Consider the following 19808-nt stretch of genomic DNA (forward strand, 5'->3'; position numbering starts at 1 on the left):
AACACGATTCTTTTGAAAATTTGAAATTTAATTCAAAACTTATTTTGCATGCTGAATGTTCAAATGCTAATAAAATGCCTCAGAGCACTTCTGTTTTATTAATAGCGATTAATATTTAGCTTATCAGCATTTAGGGCGAGGCAATTTGTAAACAAACATCAAATCTTAATCACGTCAAAATCAGGAAGCTATAAAATATTATGTGCAGATATTTATAGCTTTTATTTGCAAATTATTATCAGCTCATGAGGCAGAACTAAGTTCATTGAAATTCAGAACAATTAACGTAGGAAAATCATTCGATTTAGCTTAGCTTGCTAGATCCAGTAAGAAAAATCCTTTGTGTAAATCCTTGACTACAGATTGCTCTAATTAATGATTTGTTGCATGAGCGAGTAGTATGGCTATGACTTTAATTAGTTATATGCTGTATAGTCCTCAAAGCAAAGCTTCTCAAAGAGATCCAAATTATTACCAACAAAGCCGTAAAATAAATCACTTGATTGAATCATTAAAGTCACTCAACGATGCTTAATCATTGACACATGCTGTAATTAGAGTTTGATTGATTGAGGCTGTGGTATGTGATGAAAATCGACAGTAGACGAAAAAGTTTCAGACTTTTCTTAATTGCATGAATTTTTCATGTGATGAGATGATAAAAGTGGCAAAATTCAGAGAATCAGTTCCAATAAAATCCGACAAATTATGTCCAATAACATTTCATAAGATTATGTCCAATAAATGTTAAGATCATCCCACAAGCCCACAAACAGCATCAAAAACATTAAAATTCATCGATTGTTATGCTGATTGAAATCCAAATTTCGTGATGAGAGGATTATTGTTAATAAATTTGGAGATTTACGATTGTCGGTTGCTGACTTACTTTCCATGATTTCATAATGATCATTACAACGATTATCGTCAGATGATGTGATGTTGAGGTTTAATAAGGCATTGAATTTAATTTCATTAAGGCATAAATTCATCATCTGTAACAACTTTTATGCCTCATATTTCAACTCAATCAATAAATCTGCCGTTCATTGTCTGTCAAATATTTACACAAAGTCATGATGATGTTTACAGACTGTCTATATACATATTAACCCATTCAGCTTGCTTGCTGACCATATAGTCATTGCTCGGTGCTCATTATTTTAAATACACGATAAAATATATACACAAGACTTGTTACATTACAGCAGAGAGGAAAAAATTACCCCGCTGTTGATTATGATTGAAGCAACAGTCTATAGCAGTTCATTAACATGACGCGATGCCTCTTCTTACTCTTATGTATCTATTTTGAGAGCATTGTTTAAAGAAGTCTCGTAACCAATAGCAAATGCCTCATGGTGATAATAAGAATAGCAATTGTAAGTGGATCCGAGAAATTTGAAGTTAAAGCTTGAGTATTCTTGGATATTTGGAAGTGAACTTGAGCAGCAGATTTGAATGTTTGGTTCACGTTTCAATTTTTAATCGAATTTTTTTCGTGGAAAACTAGATGTTGTTTGTAAAAAAAATCCAATTTCCAAAGGCAGTTCTAGGGTTTTTTTGCGTAGTAATCCGTTAATTAAATCTACATACTGCATCGCAGTATTTCCAATAACTCTAAAAATAAGTCTATCAAAAACATCACAAAATTCTCATCCCCCATTTTGCATCTACACAAAATTTCCATTTATTCATAGACACGATGACGTAAATTTCATGTAAACTCAATGGCAATTGTCTATCAGAGAGAAATCAAACAGTTTGGATGTCTTTGCTTGTTATCCATTATCAATCATCTACATATATACATTTTATTTATAGAATCCTGGTCAATCAATCTGTTGCCATGATATTGATGAAATGACCGTGAATCTTCATTTTTCCAATTCATTCAATTCTGTCTCCAATCATTCATCAATAATAAGCCTTAAAGGTCACATGACTCGAAGGCTTTTCATACTATCAGGCTGTGTTGTTTTTGAGAGTTATGTGTTTTTATAGTGCTTAATGTGGAAAATTTTGGATGGATTTATAGTCGGTGGCAGTGTTTTCAATTGAAAGCTTGATTTCAGTCAGGATTATAGTCTACATGCGCAAATTTAATTACTTTTTAAATACCAGAGATGGTTATCTGAATAGCACAAATCGGTTAATGGATCAAAAATCCGGTACCGGTCGGCTTGACTCAAATATTAAAGTCGAATCCGGAACGAGTTCAGAGTCACGTCGGCCTTGAGTTTAGATCCATTAACCGATTTGCTCTATTCGGGTTATAAACCAGCTTAATTCAGTATTGAGGACAGTCCTCGTCAGAATAGTTCAAGTACAAATTGGAAACAACATCTGATTTGCCACACCAATTCCAACCTTAATGAGCAAATTGCGAGTATTTCAAAAACCCAAATAAAAAATTTGTGCCTGCCAACTCCTCACAAATTGCAATAAAACTTTCAAATCCTCAATTCTATTGATTCCCTTTCATGTTTTGAAATTTCCATTTAAAATGCATTTAGATATATGTTCAAGCATAATGTCTACATGTTCTTTATATCGTTCTTTGCACGAATAATAATATTGATTTATGTATGCCTTCCACCCGGCTTCTACATTCTTCTTCTTATTCATATTTATCAGCAATCCACTTTACACATGCGTTGCATAAAAGGTAGTTTTTTGTGTAATTTTAAAACACATATTTGAGTTGTTACTTCAAAATAAAAAGTCTATTGAATGAAATGGAAATGAAGCAAGAAAAGAGAAAAAAGGCAATGTCGGTGGCGGCTATGTCGGAAATATTTTTTTTTGAAATTATAATCATAAACCACACCGAAGGCATTTATTTATGAATTTAATATGAAGAGAGGAAAAAAAGTTTTTTTAATTGATGTTGCGTGATAAGCCCTAATAGCATGGAGACGATGATTTCTTTGTTGTTGTAAAATTTATTGGCTGTTCTGGTGTGGCTGAGTCAATTTTGAATTTCTAGGAAATTTTCAAATTTATATTTGCATTTTAAAATGATTTTTATGAATTTATAGGATGACTGCTTAATCGAGTAGATATTTTGGAAGTAATGGAGATTTGTGACTTGAATTTATAATTTTTTTATTGATTCTTATTCTTGACATTGAAATTTTTTCGGGTAATTTCTAAGTAGAACCAACAAATTTGATCAGATAATTCGGCAAACTTCCTTTTATTGATTAAACTCAGCCTAAAGTGTCAAGAATCGCGCTAAGGCAACCCTCAGCAATTTGAGTCATAAAAGTTGGTAATTAACTCGGCATTTTGCACGGAAATTTTCGTGACATGAAAAAGGGTTCTACTCATAGACTCGACTATACCTAAAAATAAAGTAAGAAGTCTGCAATGCCTACGTGTTTACTTGCTACTGTTGAGAATATTTTTAGAATTTGATTATCTTTAGTGGAATTTTTAGTATTTAAAGTTTACATGAATTAATTTTGTATTCATTTTTCGTGTATATTGCTCATGAGAAGCAGGAACCATGAAATTTTATGGATAAAAGTAGCTTTATATTATATTTTCCACTATAGGGAGCTTAGAACTCGAGCAATAGCCCAGACCGGCATAAATCTGACTTAGAGTCAGATTAGGTTTGAATCAGATATCATGCCAGAGTCACGTAGGCCTAGTGTCGGATTTTGAATCAATCCACCGGCTTGGTATTCGGACAGGTTGTTGATCTATATTAAAGATGTGTATTTCAAGATTTTAGTCAAAATTGCTTGGAATTCATCTGCATTTCTGATAAGTTTCCATGCATTCTCTTTACCTAACATCCAACAAACCAAACTCTTACATAACAACATCTGCTTCCATTCCTCCCAAAAACACATTTTAAAGTGCATTAACATTGTCTATAAAAACTTCAAAACTATTAAAACTTTTTGTTTACATCTTCATACTCATATGATTCCTACTCGTATAGCCTTAAGAGTATAATTGCGATCATAAAAATTACGCTTTCACTAGTCATCGAGTCTAGTCGAGTTAAATTATAGTCAATGGTAGCAGTAGTGTATGTGAGTAATGTTTGTAGGTGTCTGCAGTTGCAGTAATTTCAATGTTTATTGTCTGGTGGTGTTGTATCAATGGATGTAATCTATTGACTCTTTTTTTCTTGCAGTCATTAATTTTATATCAAATAAGGTTGCAATAAGCAGAGCTGATAAATTGGTACTTGTATCTTAATTGCATTTAGTATTGTATTTGTAGCTAGGTATATCCATTTTTAGTTGTGGGAATTTCCATTTCAAGCGTAGTTTGCAAAAAAAGTATTTTTAACTTTAATCGAACTAGCTTCCTAGTTACTTCCTTTAATTAATTATTTTTCAATAGTTCTACAACCTACACAGCAATCAATTTAGTATCTGCAACTATGTACAAAGTACCAGCCATTCCAATTTCACATATTTCATTATCAACTTTGTACTTTAATTGAATTGATTTAATCTATTTCAAGTTTATGTGCTGTGCCATGAATACCAATCAACCTCTCTTGTGTTCATTAACTAGCTGATTGTAAAGAAAAAAGTGTACAATGAAGAGTGCAATAATGAGTATGAGACACAGTAATTCTGTTCAAGTGGAAACAAAAAAAAATCCAATTAGGAAATATTTGCATTCGATACTTTTTATGTACACAAAAAAATAGTTCATGGCTGAGTGAAGGTTTAGAGCAGCTAAACAAAAAAATAAGGAAGACGAAGATATTTTTACATCATTTTCCTTTGTTATGTTCCTCATTTTATAGAGCACAACCATATTATCTTTAAAGAATGCTAACATCCACAATGTATATAATGTCATCAATGGAAGCAGCAAAGGAAGACAAGACATGTCGGTGTGAATTGAAAATGCAAACATTTATGTGCAGTTGTGCACAATGATATGCTTGAAATACTTTTTTTCCACCTCAAATGTACACACAGAAAGTCATTATCGCACTCAAGATGTGCACTTGAAGCTGAACAATGAACTATATAAAGAACAAAGTAAACTGCAGTTATGGTTCAATAATGGAAAAATTGTATGGAAAGCCTTCTGTTCAACAGCATTCGATAATGTACTTTTACCATTCAATATTGTGGATTTTTTTATGTAGTGTCGAGGATTCTCATTTTACTGTTTCATAAATCAACAGAAACCATTTCAAGGAATGTCTTTTATTATATGAATGATGGAAATATTGCTGATTGAGGGTATGGAAGGATGACTAGTGTAGATGATGAGAAAATCGATGAATGTCATAAAATTTTTGAAAGATGTTCAGAAATGTTCTGGAATTGTCATGATTGAGTAGCAAGATGTTGATGGGATGTTAAGTGCAGTTTGACGGGTTCTTCGGGTCACAACCTATTCCTATTGTATGACGTCATTCTTGAATGTTCTAACTGATTTAAGACTCTTTGATCAAAAATGTATTGAGCTTACAATCAGACTGAACTGAATCTTCAATAAATCCTAAGAAAGCATCAAAAATATACAATTTGAAGAGACATTCTATACAAAATCTATCAAACCAGAAAGCACTTTAGCATTTCACACGTCTACATATTCCCAGAATCATCTCCGAGTGGCACAAATGAAGAAGACTCCACTAAACCTCTGTTATTAACTCCAAATGGAAGTCATCTCCATTTGGCATATAATTGGCTGACATATGACATGCAGTAGAGCCTTGGTCACATGCATCGCTCGGCATCTCATCAGCATGTACTGTAGGATCATCTTCTATTGATGGTTTCCTCAGAAATTCCATTAAAATCTTCTGCTCGTGTCATTTATGACAGAAATTAAATAAACTTTTATTTAATTTATATCTATAGAGCTTCCAGCTATATTTCCTTGAATTTTATGACTGCAAAGCTTTATGGTTTTATAAACAGAACTGAAATCGTACAAAGTAAGGATTTATTGTGTAGATGAGCATGACACATGTGGAAATGATTCTTTGAAATGAGAATTTTCTTCCTCTATACAAGCATAACGAGATTTATGACTCAAATGTGATAAAAAAAAGTTGACATAGAAAAAAAATCTTCTTCATAAATTATAAATCATGCTTGTGTTGCTTTATCGCCGACAATAATTTCTAAGTTATTAAATTTTCATGGCTGAAAGGAATCAAACAGGCAGAAAATTGATTAAATCACGTGAATTATTAAGTAGATTAAAAGCATGAAATGAAATTAATCGCAGGATGAAAGGGTTAAGTCAGAGGTGGGCAACCTGTGTGCTGCGACACACTTTGTGGTCAGCCTTGACTGAAACTGCACACAGCATGCAGTATCAGCTTCACAATAGTATGCCGCATCACACAGGTTGTCCATCACTGGGTTAACCAATTAATATTCAGTTAATTAAATTTTCTCAATCGAATACCTTCTTGGAAGGATGATTTTCGCTATTTCCGTACATCTTTGATGTTTTTACAGATGCTTGGAAATTGCTCAACATCCATTAGGTGCTGTTCTTTTAATTAAAATTGTCTCTAATTTTGGATATTATTTGAAAACTTTTCCACGTCTTCAAGATACAGAAAAATTTCCAAATTAAGGAACAAAATATTATTTCTATTTTTGAACACAGCTTGAAAAAGCTCTTGGCTATGTCTTACAATTTGATATTTTTATCATTACATCGACGGAAAACGAGATTTTCTTGTTGATTATCGCTGCGGAACTTTGAAAAATATATTTATTCTTGCCATAAAAGTTCTTGTCGTGATTTCCCATCAACGAAAAAACTTTAAAGCACGTAGCAGTTTTGTTTCCCTTTAAATGTTTAAGTTTTTTGAAGACGTAATTCAATAAATTATTTGCACAGAAATTATTTCTATCGTCTTCAATTGAATTTTTGCTACTGTTGTACAATTTCTGTTTGAGTAGCTTTTCTATGTCAATTCTATGGAAAATGATTTTCGTCTTGGAGATATTTTAGCTTCTATTTATTGGATGTAAGTGAGACTATTAGAGTTGTCTCTAATCCTTTGAGTTTAGAGTTTAGAGCTTTTCTATGCTTCGGATTATTTTTAGTTAAGTACTATAGAACTGGCTGAAGTTTTTAAAGGATAGAGCCAGTTGAGACATTCACTAATCTCGGTAATGAGTTCACGTGTGCCTCATCAAAGGAAGTAATTAAGAGATGACGTTAATTTGCCACATAACTTATATGATCAAAGAGTAATGAAGACCGAGTCTAGAGAGATCCCTTCTGGATCTGCATCTAGCTTTATCTTAAAGATATTAATTATCTGTAATCACTGAATCCAATTCCCAGAAGCTTTTGAAAAATGCGCTCTAAACACTCAAGTATCATGTCTTCCCTACTTGCCCTTCCCACTACTATTCCAATATTGATTGAACGCCGAGAAAATAAACAAAAATAGAATAATTTTTATGTACACAATATTGATTTGATTAGAGGCATTTCCATATTTATCAAATCAAAAAGAATTTCTTTTATGGCATCTCCACAAGATATCATATCACATAAAATTTGACATTAGAAATGCAAAGTAAAAATATGTAGATTTAATATAAAATTCAGGTCAATCATAATTTATTAATGGATCTCATTGAATGGAGCATTGGATGGGAGGAAGTAAACAAGAAAAAAACATGGAAATTGAATTAATTTTGTGGACATTATTGAGACAATGAGTCTACATCATGGCAAAAAAAAGTTTTATTTCGTACCTTTAATACATAATTAATGAGATGCTCACTTTTTTGGTAAGGAATATTTTCTTGTTGTTCCTTTACAGAGGTAATATTTACATAAATTTGCCATGAAAAACTCATTATGTTATTACATCCATTTGGAAGAAAACTTCCGTCCTTGACCTTAGCCATTAACAAATTAATTTTTATTAGGATTAGCTTCAAATTTATGGTTTTCTATTTATATCCATGCTTATGGGAATAGTTGGCGACAACAGAATGACTTCAATGTATTGTCATAGCTGAGAATTTGGAACATAAGATTAACAACTTGAATATGCTGTTTTGCTCATTTCAGTCTTCAATATTACTATGAATAATCTCAGCTGGATTTCTATACCCAAAATTCAGGTTACCTTATTCTCGGTTTGGTTATGACAGAGTGTGAAGAAGAATCTATCCAAACGACATTTCAATATATAATTTCAGCAAGATCTGATGTGTTTTTATCAACGACGTGAACTCGAATTTGAGGGTTTTTGAAAAGCTCGTGCTGATTTAGCTATGCACGAGTGTGTTCCTTAGATACAAAGTTATTTAAATTAAATTTTTCTCAGCAAAATATTCGTGCTAAAAAGCTAGATTTGAGATAATTTACAAAACTATTGATATTGTTGGATTTTGAATCACAATACTAAATATTTCTATGAAGGGGACTAACAACTATAAAAGGGGAAAACAACTAAACAAAGTTGCATCCTGTTTAAATTTAAAATAAACGTTGGCATATTCTCAACAGATATATTGAAAATCAGAGAGAATCCAATAGTGTTCAGCCATGGGCTTTGACCTGAATGACCCCTTATAACTACATCCTTATACACAGCTCAGCAACGCCACTAGCTAGTAGCTGTATCTAATCACCATGTGGTGTTGTGCTAATCACCATAAAGCACAAGAGATAAATGCTTTAATCTTTCATAAAATCATAATATCCATTTTACAACCATTAAAAATCACAACATCCCTAACAAATTTTAATCGGCACTAAAACAAAGACTAAAGGCGAAAAGATTAGCTTACATAATACCTGAAGTCTCACTTCCTAATAGCTGAAATCTTAATTTATTCCCTTTTAATGGATGTTTAAAAGCTGTTTGTCATTTTCAATCCTAATTATCATACAAAACTGAGAAAATATTCAGCACCACTAGCCTAAATAATTGAAATTCAAATGCTAATCCAGCATGACTCATAAAAATGTTTTCGCTGTTGCTTTGTAACCCCGCTGACCTTAATGATTTGCGATATACCAGATATAATAAATTTATACAGCAAAGATTTAATATCGATAGCCATATGTCAGTTCCAATATGTGTACAATTTCTGCTTCTTCTGCTGTACAAATATTATTTTTCTGTCTGACCATCGATCGTATCGCCCAATTAAAGCAGCAAGAAGGAAAATAATTTCACTCGGTTAAGCGAATTTCTTTGTTTGAGGTAAAAATTTAAGTATGAATCTGCAATAGGCGGAAACATAAACATCACATCTGCATAACGACAGATGGAGTCAATTAGGTTGTGGATTATTTTATTTGAGATTTAACACGTTCAAGCCAGCTTGTTTTCTCTTGTTTCATCACATATGATCACATACCAATGATGTGGATTATATCTCATAAACAGCTAAGCGCATGTGAGGTAGTTTGCTTTATTTTTTTTTGTCGGATGAACAAAACCGCGAACGTGCTATTTATGAAATTTAATCATTTAGAAAGAGATTTAATGAATGGCTTATGTGTAATGAGTAGACTATACAAAATGTTATGGTTTTGATAACCTTGGACTTGAAATTGATTGTGTGGAAAGCACCAAGCTTCAAGGTTGTCAAATGTGCATGCAATATGGCACTTATGGTACCTTAATGTTGGCATCTCCTTGAAACAACCAACGGATGCCACAAAATTATTTTTGCATGTAAACCACATTTATCTGTATCAAATCCTAACCACTTCCATTCGATGGATCATATCAAGTGTATTCTTGCTTCAAATCCTTCTCCACGTCTCTCAGGTATTTAAGACATCCATGTACACAATGAATTATTTATATACACAATTTATTCTACATGAAAATTTAAATTCAACTTATTCCTTTATCTCTTAGTATGCAGGCAAGAAGAAGAACTTTTTTTTGATGTTATACAAAAATATCTGTGAAAATTTACATAATTGAACTGATGGGAAGTAAAAAAATCGATGTTGATTTTTATGCTGTGTTCTGAATTTTTATCAAATGATGAGGTTCTGCTTTGTTCCTTCTAAAGGTCATTTTTAGAAGATTATTTTGTAAGTCAATCGATTGGATGTTGTTGTTTTGGAGTATTTGGGGATTTTGTGAATTTAGAGTGGAATTACGGAAGTCTTTTGAGGATTGAGGCGTACAATTGAATATTTGGCATGTGATTCTAATAATTTAGACACTGTTCCTAGCATACAATGAGAAAATCTTTCAGTAATACTGACCATGGTGCTTAGTTTTAGGGTAAGAGCCTCAACATCATATCTAATGACAGAGAATCTATCCGCAAGACTTGAACTATGTACTCTAAGATGATGTTAAAAATAGAGACAGGATCGAACATGACGAGTTATAGATTCAACATCAGGTGACATCTAAGAGATGACATGGATTACAACAGCTCTATCAGACTAGCAATATAAGTATATAAGTAGCTAAATCCATCAATATCAATCAGATTTCATAAAACAAACTGTCAATAAAACATCAAAATCTAAACTTCAAGACACAATTTTCCATCACTGATAACTTAAGTAAACAGAATCGCCATTCATAGCAAATGGATAACATAAATATTTTGCCAAAAAAATAAGAAAAATAATATAATCAAATGGATGAAAATTCATGAATGAAGATTACATCATTTCGCATCAGTTACAAATATAAGGAAAAATATTCACATGATCACAGTCATCATCTTGCTCATTCTGGGCTCTATATTTAGAAGTTTACATAATGCGTAAAGAGAAAATATTTTCCTTTCTTCTTCCACATCCGACAAAGAAGTTTTCGGAGGCTTTCTTCATGATGGGGACGAAACGGAAAGGCGGATTTGGAAATGGAATGAGCTTGTTATATATGTATGTGAGGTGCTTTCATAACATTAAGGAAAGTTTGTTTCGTGAAAATTACGCAAGGTCTACATTATGGAAGGGAAAAGTTGTGATAAGCATGATTTTTTGGTCTTTTGATGGACATTTTGGTCATGTTTCTATGGTCTTGATATCCAACTATTATATTACATGAATCCTTATTGATGGTCAACATATGTCCCTCAACATACTGATCCTGAAGTCCCACGGCTATAAAAGTGACATGAACCAATGACTCTTAACCTAAAAATGCGCTTAAGTCACCTTAGCCATCCACTACTTGTTAGCCAAATTTCCCATCTTATTCTTCATATTTTAAAGGCCTACACGTGGCTACAACTTTAGTACTCAAAACATCACCGAGGGGAATACTGAAGAAATTTAATTTCTTCATGATATTTGTAAATAATTGCACAACAGCACGTGCTTGTTACTGTAAAATAGCCAACTGCAATTTATAGCGACACTTTAACGTATCAATTAAGTAAATCATAAGAAGATTGTTTGTTACTTTAATAACATAGAGGAAGGCAATGAAAATCAGAGTATGGTGTCGAGGACGCTTACATTGTACTTAATGGACTAATCTTCCACATAATCCTAATAGTCTTTCAAAGCTTTTGCGAATGTGATTAATGAATTGTTCATCTACTTTGCTTTTAATTCAGCTACGCAAATGGATGTGGAATTAAATGGCCATTAATAATTTAATAGAGTGAAATTTTGCAACATTTTTCACATAATGGAGTGCTTTTAATGATTGAAATAAAATTTTTGTGGTTTTTCCTTTGTATTTTATTTTTAACATGCTTGCTGCATACCTGGATGCTGAAAAATGTTGAAACCTGTGAATGAGCAATGATAAAATCTCATGACCCATATAAAATATCCTTTTTATTTGCAATATGTTGCATAATTCACAAGAATTTTATGAATTTTTCACAATTTGGGGGTCGTTCATCAATGACGTCTAATTCTTCAAGGATCAATAGAGATACAGCCAATTGAAACTGTATCATACTTGAGTGGGTTGTGAAAGAACAACTTGTGGACGGTCTATAAATCAAATTCGTAGTTAGCCGTCATTGATGAATAGCCCCCAAGCAAATACACATTAGTATTCATCCACAAACCTCATTCTATAAACATCAGACTCAAATATTCCATACACAGAGAGAGAGTGAGTGACTAAATGTTTCTCAAGCTATTTGTACAAAATATAATAACAAGAAAAAGTTCAGCACAAAAAAAGTACAAAATAAAAAGCTTGTGAAAATAAATAAAATGCATTGGCTATGGCACGACTTGTATGGATTTTGTTTGGCTTAAAATTAAAGCAATTAGCAGAAATAAAAAGAAAAAAAAATTATGACAACTTTTTGTTCTGTTTCCAAGTTGTACACATATGAAATGCTATAAATTATTAGCCCATGTCAGACATAGACTGTTGACAATTGAGTCCATGTATTGCATTCTCATAAGGATTATGAAATGGAATTAAAGCTAACCTTTGTATAATAATAGCTTTATCGAATGCACACACCAAGTTTCTTGCTGATTGGAGTTATAAAAGTTTCTTAATGGCTTACTAGTTGATTCTTTGTGGCTGTAGATTGGTCATGGCTTTTAAGATAGTTTGAATTTATGAGATTTTTGACTTGCAAGTAAGTTTTTGAACTTTTGTGCTGCAAACTTTTAATCATCTATGACTGAATGCAGACAAGAATAGGAATGTGCAGCTTGTGATCCTTAAAACTTTTGAAATTCTTCCAATAGAATTTGAACAATCCCCAAACAATTCCTCAATATTGTTCAGTCACAAGACTACAAAAGTTAACCTGGGTCAGTGAATGAATCATTGAAGTTACTGTTCATTAAACCCAACCCCATTAGACCACACAAGTTAAAGTCGAAAATTAGTAAGCAACATTCCCATCGCTCTAAATGACTCAAACCACAATAATCAAATTTAACCGTTTGTCACTCGCACATCCAGCATTCAATTAACACAAATATTTACATATATCTACAGAACATTGCCATTATCTTCTTAACACTCTCATTGATTATACCACGAAGAAAAAAAGCTCGACTTTTATGATCAACAATTGATTTTACTATGTAATTAGCAGCACTTAGCACACCTCGTTTGTATGACATTGAATGCTGATGGTATAAAATTTCATGACATTTCAATTAATTTTTACCTTCTTTCTCTCCATGAGTTTATCTTTTATGGATCTTACAGAGGTTGGGAAATTTTTTAAGTTTCTTATTAACGAAATCTTGTTAAATGTTGGAAGTGTCTTGTTTGTACAGTATGTCTTATAATTGGTTTGTATTTAAGTTGTTAAGGGAAATGAATGACAATACTTGAACTGTGCATCTCGAGCTGTGAATCACCGTTTGAATGGCTAGAAGCCATCAGAACTTGGATTACATTGAAGTTGCCATGACGGCTATTTGACTACAAACATTAAGTTACTCTTCTTGTGTCGCTAGCTAATCAACCAATGCAACTTCCAAAAAACCTCATAAATGCGCTTCCAACATTCACTTCCAAAACATCAAATCAATCGAATTTCATCAATGAATGTGAATTTCATACAAAATTAAATTATGGAACTGGTCAATTAACTTAATAGCATTTGTGTCTTATTTTTTTTTTCATCGTAGTTTGACGATACTTAGCAATGAAACCTTTTAACAAGTCATTGAGAGAATTTATGACATTCAATTAATCATATTTTGATTAATTTTCGACCAAAGTATTGTCTCATAATGCTATTAATAGTTTGATCGTCTACTTTATCGGATATCTGATTAGCATAGAAAAATATTCATTGTAAATAGAATTAAATGAGCTTAAAAGATTAGCTAGCATGTGAAGAGAAAACATTTCCTTTTTAGAACGTGTGAAAATACCGCAATTGATGGCATGAAAATCCATTTTTAGACAAAACAGAAGTTGTAAGGTTGAAGGTGAGATGTCTGTGGATGGGAAAGGTATTAACGGAAATTTGAGAATTACTGCCGCTATCCAATTTGGTACATCTATAAGATGGTATCTAAATTTACTATAAAATCAGCATTTTTGAGGTCCAACAGTCACCAAATGTCAATCTGCTTCACTTCCATCCACACCTCGCATAAATATCCCAAAAAATTCTTAATTGGAGCAAAAAATTGTCATCGGAATGTCGTTTAAGCTTAAAATATTTAAATAATATTTAAATGTTCTGGCACAAGCCGACAAGAACATGACTCAGCAAGACATGTCAAATTAACATGCTAATGAATTGTTTTCAAAATAAATCAATAAGAAGCTTGTAGAACATGAAGAAATTAGAGAAATATTTTACACCTTTAGTACTACATGTATCGCTCGTCCCACGCACTGAAATATCTATGGCATCAAGACATTGAACTAAAACAATCCATAGAAAGTCTAATGTAGTAGAAATTTATTCATCACGATGAAATGGAAACGGAAAACCCTCGAGGTATAGGTCAAACATTCATCGGATTTATTTAGCGAATCTACAGTGCTGTAATCTCTAATGGATTAGGTCTGATTTGCAGAATAGATGTAAAATGTTGGTTTCCTATGAAAATGAATGAAAATAAGTTTATGTAGCTTGTGTAGTCTATCTAATAGAGGATACCCCTAGCAAATATATAAAAGCAGTCTTAAGGATGAGCATCCTCAACATTTGATCGAAATTTATTGCAGATTCTCGAATCATAAATCAATATGTTATAGAAAGTGAAATCCTATCTGTCAAAAAATGACCATCCAATTCTCAATCGAATCACTTAATCATCAAAACTGACACAAATTAAAAGCCCACAAATTTCCAACCCACACACATACACATCCAATTCCATTTAATTAATTTTAAAGAAAATGTAGACATGAAAAGAAAGTGAAAACAAGCAAGAAATGAAAGGTTGTCAAAAAATAAAGGTCAAGCACAAGAGGCCTGTGTGCCATTCGACGGAGAATCAGTAAAGTGAAAATAGTTCAAGTGGATTTTAATGAAAGTTAATTATAATCAGTAATTTTATGACATAATTTATGATTTTTTGTGACATTTGGAATGCTTATTTATGAGCTTGCTCGACTGAAAATTGAGGAACACGACTTGAATGAGTCATGAGTATAACTCATAATTAAAAAGTTGATTACTTGACAAATTTATCACTTAATTCGTGTTGTGACAATATTTACATGATGTCTCATTTGCTTGAGTAGCATTTTATGGATTTTGTTTGGGTATATTGAGTCATTTAATCAAGAATGGCAATAAAAATTGAGGCATTATATGTGAAAATTTGATTAAACCCTTCATAAACCATCAAATCCTCTTCAATCAGGCATTAAATTTCGGCCACAAATTGAATTACTCAAAAACCACTTCACATGAGCATCAATTACGTCCATAGTTAATTGAAATATTCACTGAGCATAAAATTCTCATTCATTGACAATGGATATACTTTCATATCACATAATATTCTGAGCATCATGAATATATCTGGGTCATTACTCAACGTCGTTGATTTTTACATATTCATAAAGCTGAAAATTTATGCTGCCTCCCTTTCTACTCGCTCACTATCTCACTTTCTATGCCGTTGTGTATAAAATTCTGGCTGATGTTTCTATGCCGCTAGGAATTAGATTATGTTCACACTACGAGACACAATAAACGAATTTTCATGTGTGTACTTTTTTTGTTCTCGGTCGGAAGGTCACTGACCTGTCATCATACATAGAGCGATACTGCATAGAGTGATAAGCACATTAATGCATAAAATATAGCATTATTTATGCTGTTGTGTTTGAGTCAGGGTATGGACATTGCAACACTTATTAACAATGTTCAATGCTATATACAGCATCGAACTTTCCCTAACCTTGCCATCATCATCAGAGCACTTGCCACACTTGAGATAAACATTTAATAAATGCCTTTTTGATCAAATTAACGATCAAGCATTGTGTGCATTATGTGCATTCATGTGGTTTTATGCTTCTTTTCTTTGACTATTCCTTTTCATTCTACCGACTTCATTCTCCTTACTCTTACTCATTTTTATTTTTGAAATTCAAATTTAATTATAAGGGAAATGGTTGTTGAGTGCTTTACATATACACATGCATAAATAAATATGTACTTGTATGTGAAGCATAATATCATGCGGTTGTAATATGCATGCTAAGGTTGAAAATTTCATATATTCTACTAACTAAAAAGTACTTTTTGTTCTTTTGTTGGAAGCCGCAGAGATTTGAACTTTAACACGATGTAAGCCATCATGTAAATGGAAGGTGGAAAAAGAGTTGTTGAAGAAGAAGCTGGGTGAGGTCATGGCAACGGAGGAGTTAAAGTTTAGTTCAGATTTAAATGAGAAATTTTAACGGAATTTTTAAATTTGAATTTTTAACGTTTTTTGAAAATTTGAATTCAAAATAATTTTTAAGGGAATTTTAGCCATAAATCTCAGTCTCGCATCCACACAAGCTGTTTGTAAATATTATAAATACCTTTAGGGAGACGACACAATCATTAATCAGTAGATTTAAAAGGCTTGTCATGTTGATCATATTTCACATGTCTCACCATTTAAATATTGTTGATATGAGAACATACTTAAGATTGAATGACTGACACTTGCAGTCCGTAAATGAAGAGGTGATGTAAATGTGTGACACAATATTGGGTTTGGAACGTGCGATGAATGAACTAGAATTTTTTGAGCTTACTCACATGTAAAATTGAGGATAAAATTGTATAATGTTTGAGTAAATCGCGGACGTTTTCATTAACGTTATGCATGCATATAAATATTATTGTTGACTTAGACACGTAGGGCACTGTTCAATCATTCATATACAGTGAAACGGATCACGTAGAGTGAAACTAATGAATGAATATTAATTATCTTACTAGATACTCTCTAACAATGCATTAACAGCGATAACTGATCTCATTTAAAATTTACATGAAATTTATGTTATGCTATACATAGAGTTATAAAGAATTAAGACAATATACAAATGAATTGGAGCTAGAATATATCAGTCATGTGAATCTCTCACATTGTATTTAAATTTGACTTTCTTTTGTTATTCAGTTTTGAGAAGAAAAATGAGCTTTTAACTAGAAATGAAGTAAAAAGAAAGGCATATGTCATCCACACACTAATAATTTCTTTCTTTATTGTTGTGAAGTTTTGAAGCAATTGGAATGATTTATGTTTTTCGTGGATATAGACATCAGATATAAGAAGAGTTGAAACTGCATCAAAAGATACAGCTACAAGAGTTAGATTTGGAAAGTTTCGAAAGGTTTTTGGTGGAAACTTGGCACTTTTTAGGGTTCGGTCAAGAACGGCAGAACTGCAGTATTCGTCTGTACCTTACTGTTCGTCCAATAAGTCTACAAAAAGTCACTACAGTGCTCCGCCAAATTATGAAATTCTCCAAATCGAGCTGTTCGAGCTTACTCATTTAAATGAGCTTCTTAAGCAGCATAGCACATCCATATAATGACTCGATACTTATCTTAACCTATAATCATCTAAAATAGCTTCATTTCTTGTGACTATCCAATTATTCTAACCTATTCTGAATAATAACTTTATTAATATCTACGCAGAGCTATATAGAGTCACTATATTCAACATTGTTTTGTTCTCTCTATATAATGTACCATGGACATGTGAATAACAAAGATAATTTTTCAACATACCGTTATAGAATGAAATATCGACAGCAGCTCAGCGAACAGCAATCTGAAAATATACACAAAAAATATGTCGAATATTAGAATTTTTTTTGGAGTTGCCAAAAAATATTAAATTGAGTTGTTTTTTGTGTCTGTATTCTGCATATTTTATTGACGCATCGAAAGAGCTCACTGATTCATGGCGTATAATTAGCATTCGTGAAATATGCAAATTTCTTTATTGTCATTTTTTATTTTCATTCTCAGTTCATTGGAAATGATTGCGACATTAAAGTTCATTCAGTGCAAGGGGACATTGGTCTATGCTTTATATGAATATTATGTAGATCAGCCGACAGTTAACAATTTAATTATTCATATTATTCATGATTATTGATGTTATTTTTGCGATTGTGCATGAATTAACAATTATTGGTTTATTTATAGACAGACAGTCTGATGCAAGGTTAGGGAACTATGGTCTAACGGAGATTCAATGGATGACTTAACCTCAAAATTTACTAGAATCAACACAACATAGTTTAGACTATAATTTAAATCACAGAGTTTCACGAGGCAGCAACATGGTCTATAGTATACCATACAATGTATAGGCCAACTATATGCCGCAGGTCAAAAACTCATTTTCTGATAATTTATCAAATTTTTCTCTTTTTCCTTTTAGCATTAAGACGGTAATAAATTGATACAAATTTCTCAGTAGTATAACAGACAGTCAAGAAATTTCTCACGAAAACGGAATGGAAGTGAGACAGAGGAAAAGGGAGGGGGGACTAGAGCGGAAAATATGTACAGATGATGAATGGTCAGAATATTGAATTATTCTAGAAAAATTCATTATTATTTTTGTGGATGATCTTGATTGCCATGCCCTTTTCCAATTTGAGAACGAGAGGATAGACAGAGAAATCTCATTCGATTCGGACTGAAACTAAAGTGTTGATTAAGTTAACCTTTTTTTGTGTGTGGATAGTAGTCGGTCTATGAGAATTTTTATTGAGGTTGGTATTTACTGCTGACGCAAATTGATTTAACTCTGTGAAAGTTTCTTTATTGGACGGAGGGAATAGATCGTTTAGGTCAAGATTTTAAGGTTAAGTTTGTTGGTATTTTGAGGTTATTCAACAAAATGCATATTAAATTTAAGTCCATTGACATTTTGTTGTGCAGTATATAAAATGGTCAGGCATGAAAGCCACAATGGAGTCACAAAAAAATAATTTTTTTCCTGTACATTTAATTGCTACTTTTAAAAATCCAATTTATGTTTCGCTAAACCACAACAAAAAATTGTCAGTTCCACTTTTTTTTTGGCCATAAAAATTTCATAAAAAGCCACCCAGTCTCTTCCCATTTTTTCCATTGTTTTTAAAAATGAATAAATTTTTAATTTTTTTTATGTTAATCTCCTGCCTTATTCTCTCACCTACCACAAGGTAGCTCCATTTCATCACGAGATTCACATTTCATCGGCGGTAAAAAATATTTTTAATTCTGCCTTGCATGAATTTTTACAAATTATTGCTAGAGAGAATTTTTTCTGGGTATGAGCAAGAATTAATGAATGTCTGGGGAGATGCAGCTCATTTGTGGAGATTATAATGTTTTGAATGGTTTTTAGGGTATTAAAGGTTGAATCTGAATTCGGAAATGTTGGATAATTGCTGTAAATTTAATGATGATTTATAGTTTTACATTAGGTTGCCATCTACATGGTTTGTCTAGAGCTACATATCAAGTTAGGGTATGAGGATGGGCTTGACCCTCAATACGTGTTCCTGTTTCAAGCTATGTATTTGATCTACACTTAATATCATGAGCTTGGAACTTTAGTCAGAAATTGTAATCACCATTTCAGTTGTACCTTGAGTCTTTATCAAAAGATGAACACTAAGAGCAGTGCTCATTATAAGACAATAAAATCAGCCAACCCATCAGAGATCCCTTAGGCACTATTTAATTCTAGCTTTTCTTTACTAACAAGACTACTTATAAAGTGCGTGAGAGAGTCCATCAGCAGAAAAATTTTATTACACATAAAAATACATTCTTCTTTCCATTTTGTTGATTTTTTTTGTTATAAATAAAAAGATTCAATTTCATTTATATAGAATTCTTTCTTCTTTTAATTTATCATGCATATCCACATGCTCGTTCCTACAAAATCTTCTTGTGTTTGTATTTCAT

The 19808-nt window shown here is 32.2% G+C and overlaps 1 protein-coding gene across 2 annotated transcripts in view; it reads right to left on the reverse strand.

Annotated features, from left to right (window-relative positions):
* Nucleotides 1-19808, reverse strand: part of LOC139089283 (protein phosphatase 1 regulatory subunit 14B) — a 62720-nt gene that overhangs the window by 11044 nt on the left and 31868 nt on the right. For both annotated transcript variants that reach the window (XM_070638763.1, XM_070638762.1), the window contains exon 3: nucleotides 17625-17667. The gene's annotated coding sequence lies outside the window, so the exon portion shown is untranslated. The remainder of the gene's footprint in view (nucleotides 1-17624; nucleotides 17668-19808) is intronic.

This window comes from Chironomus tepperi, unplaced genomic scaffold, assembly GCF_022539635.2.
Source record: "Chironomus tepperi strain 1889 unplaced genomic scaffold, CSIRO-AGI_Ctep_v1 contig_177, whole genome shotgun sequence".
Lineage (NCBI taxonomy): Eukaryota > Metazoa > Arthropoda > Insecta > Diptera > Chironomidae > Chironomus > Chironomus tepperi.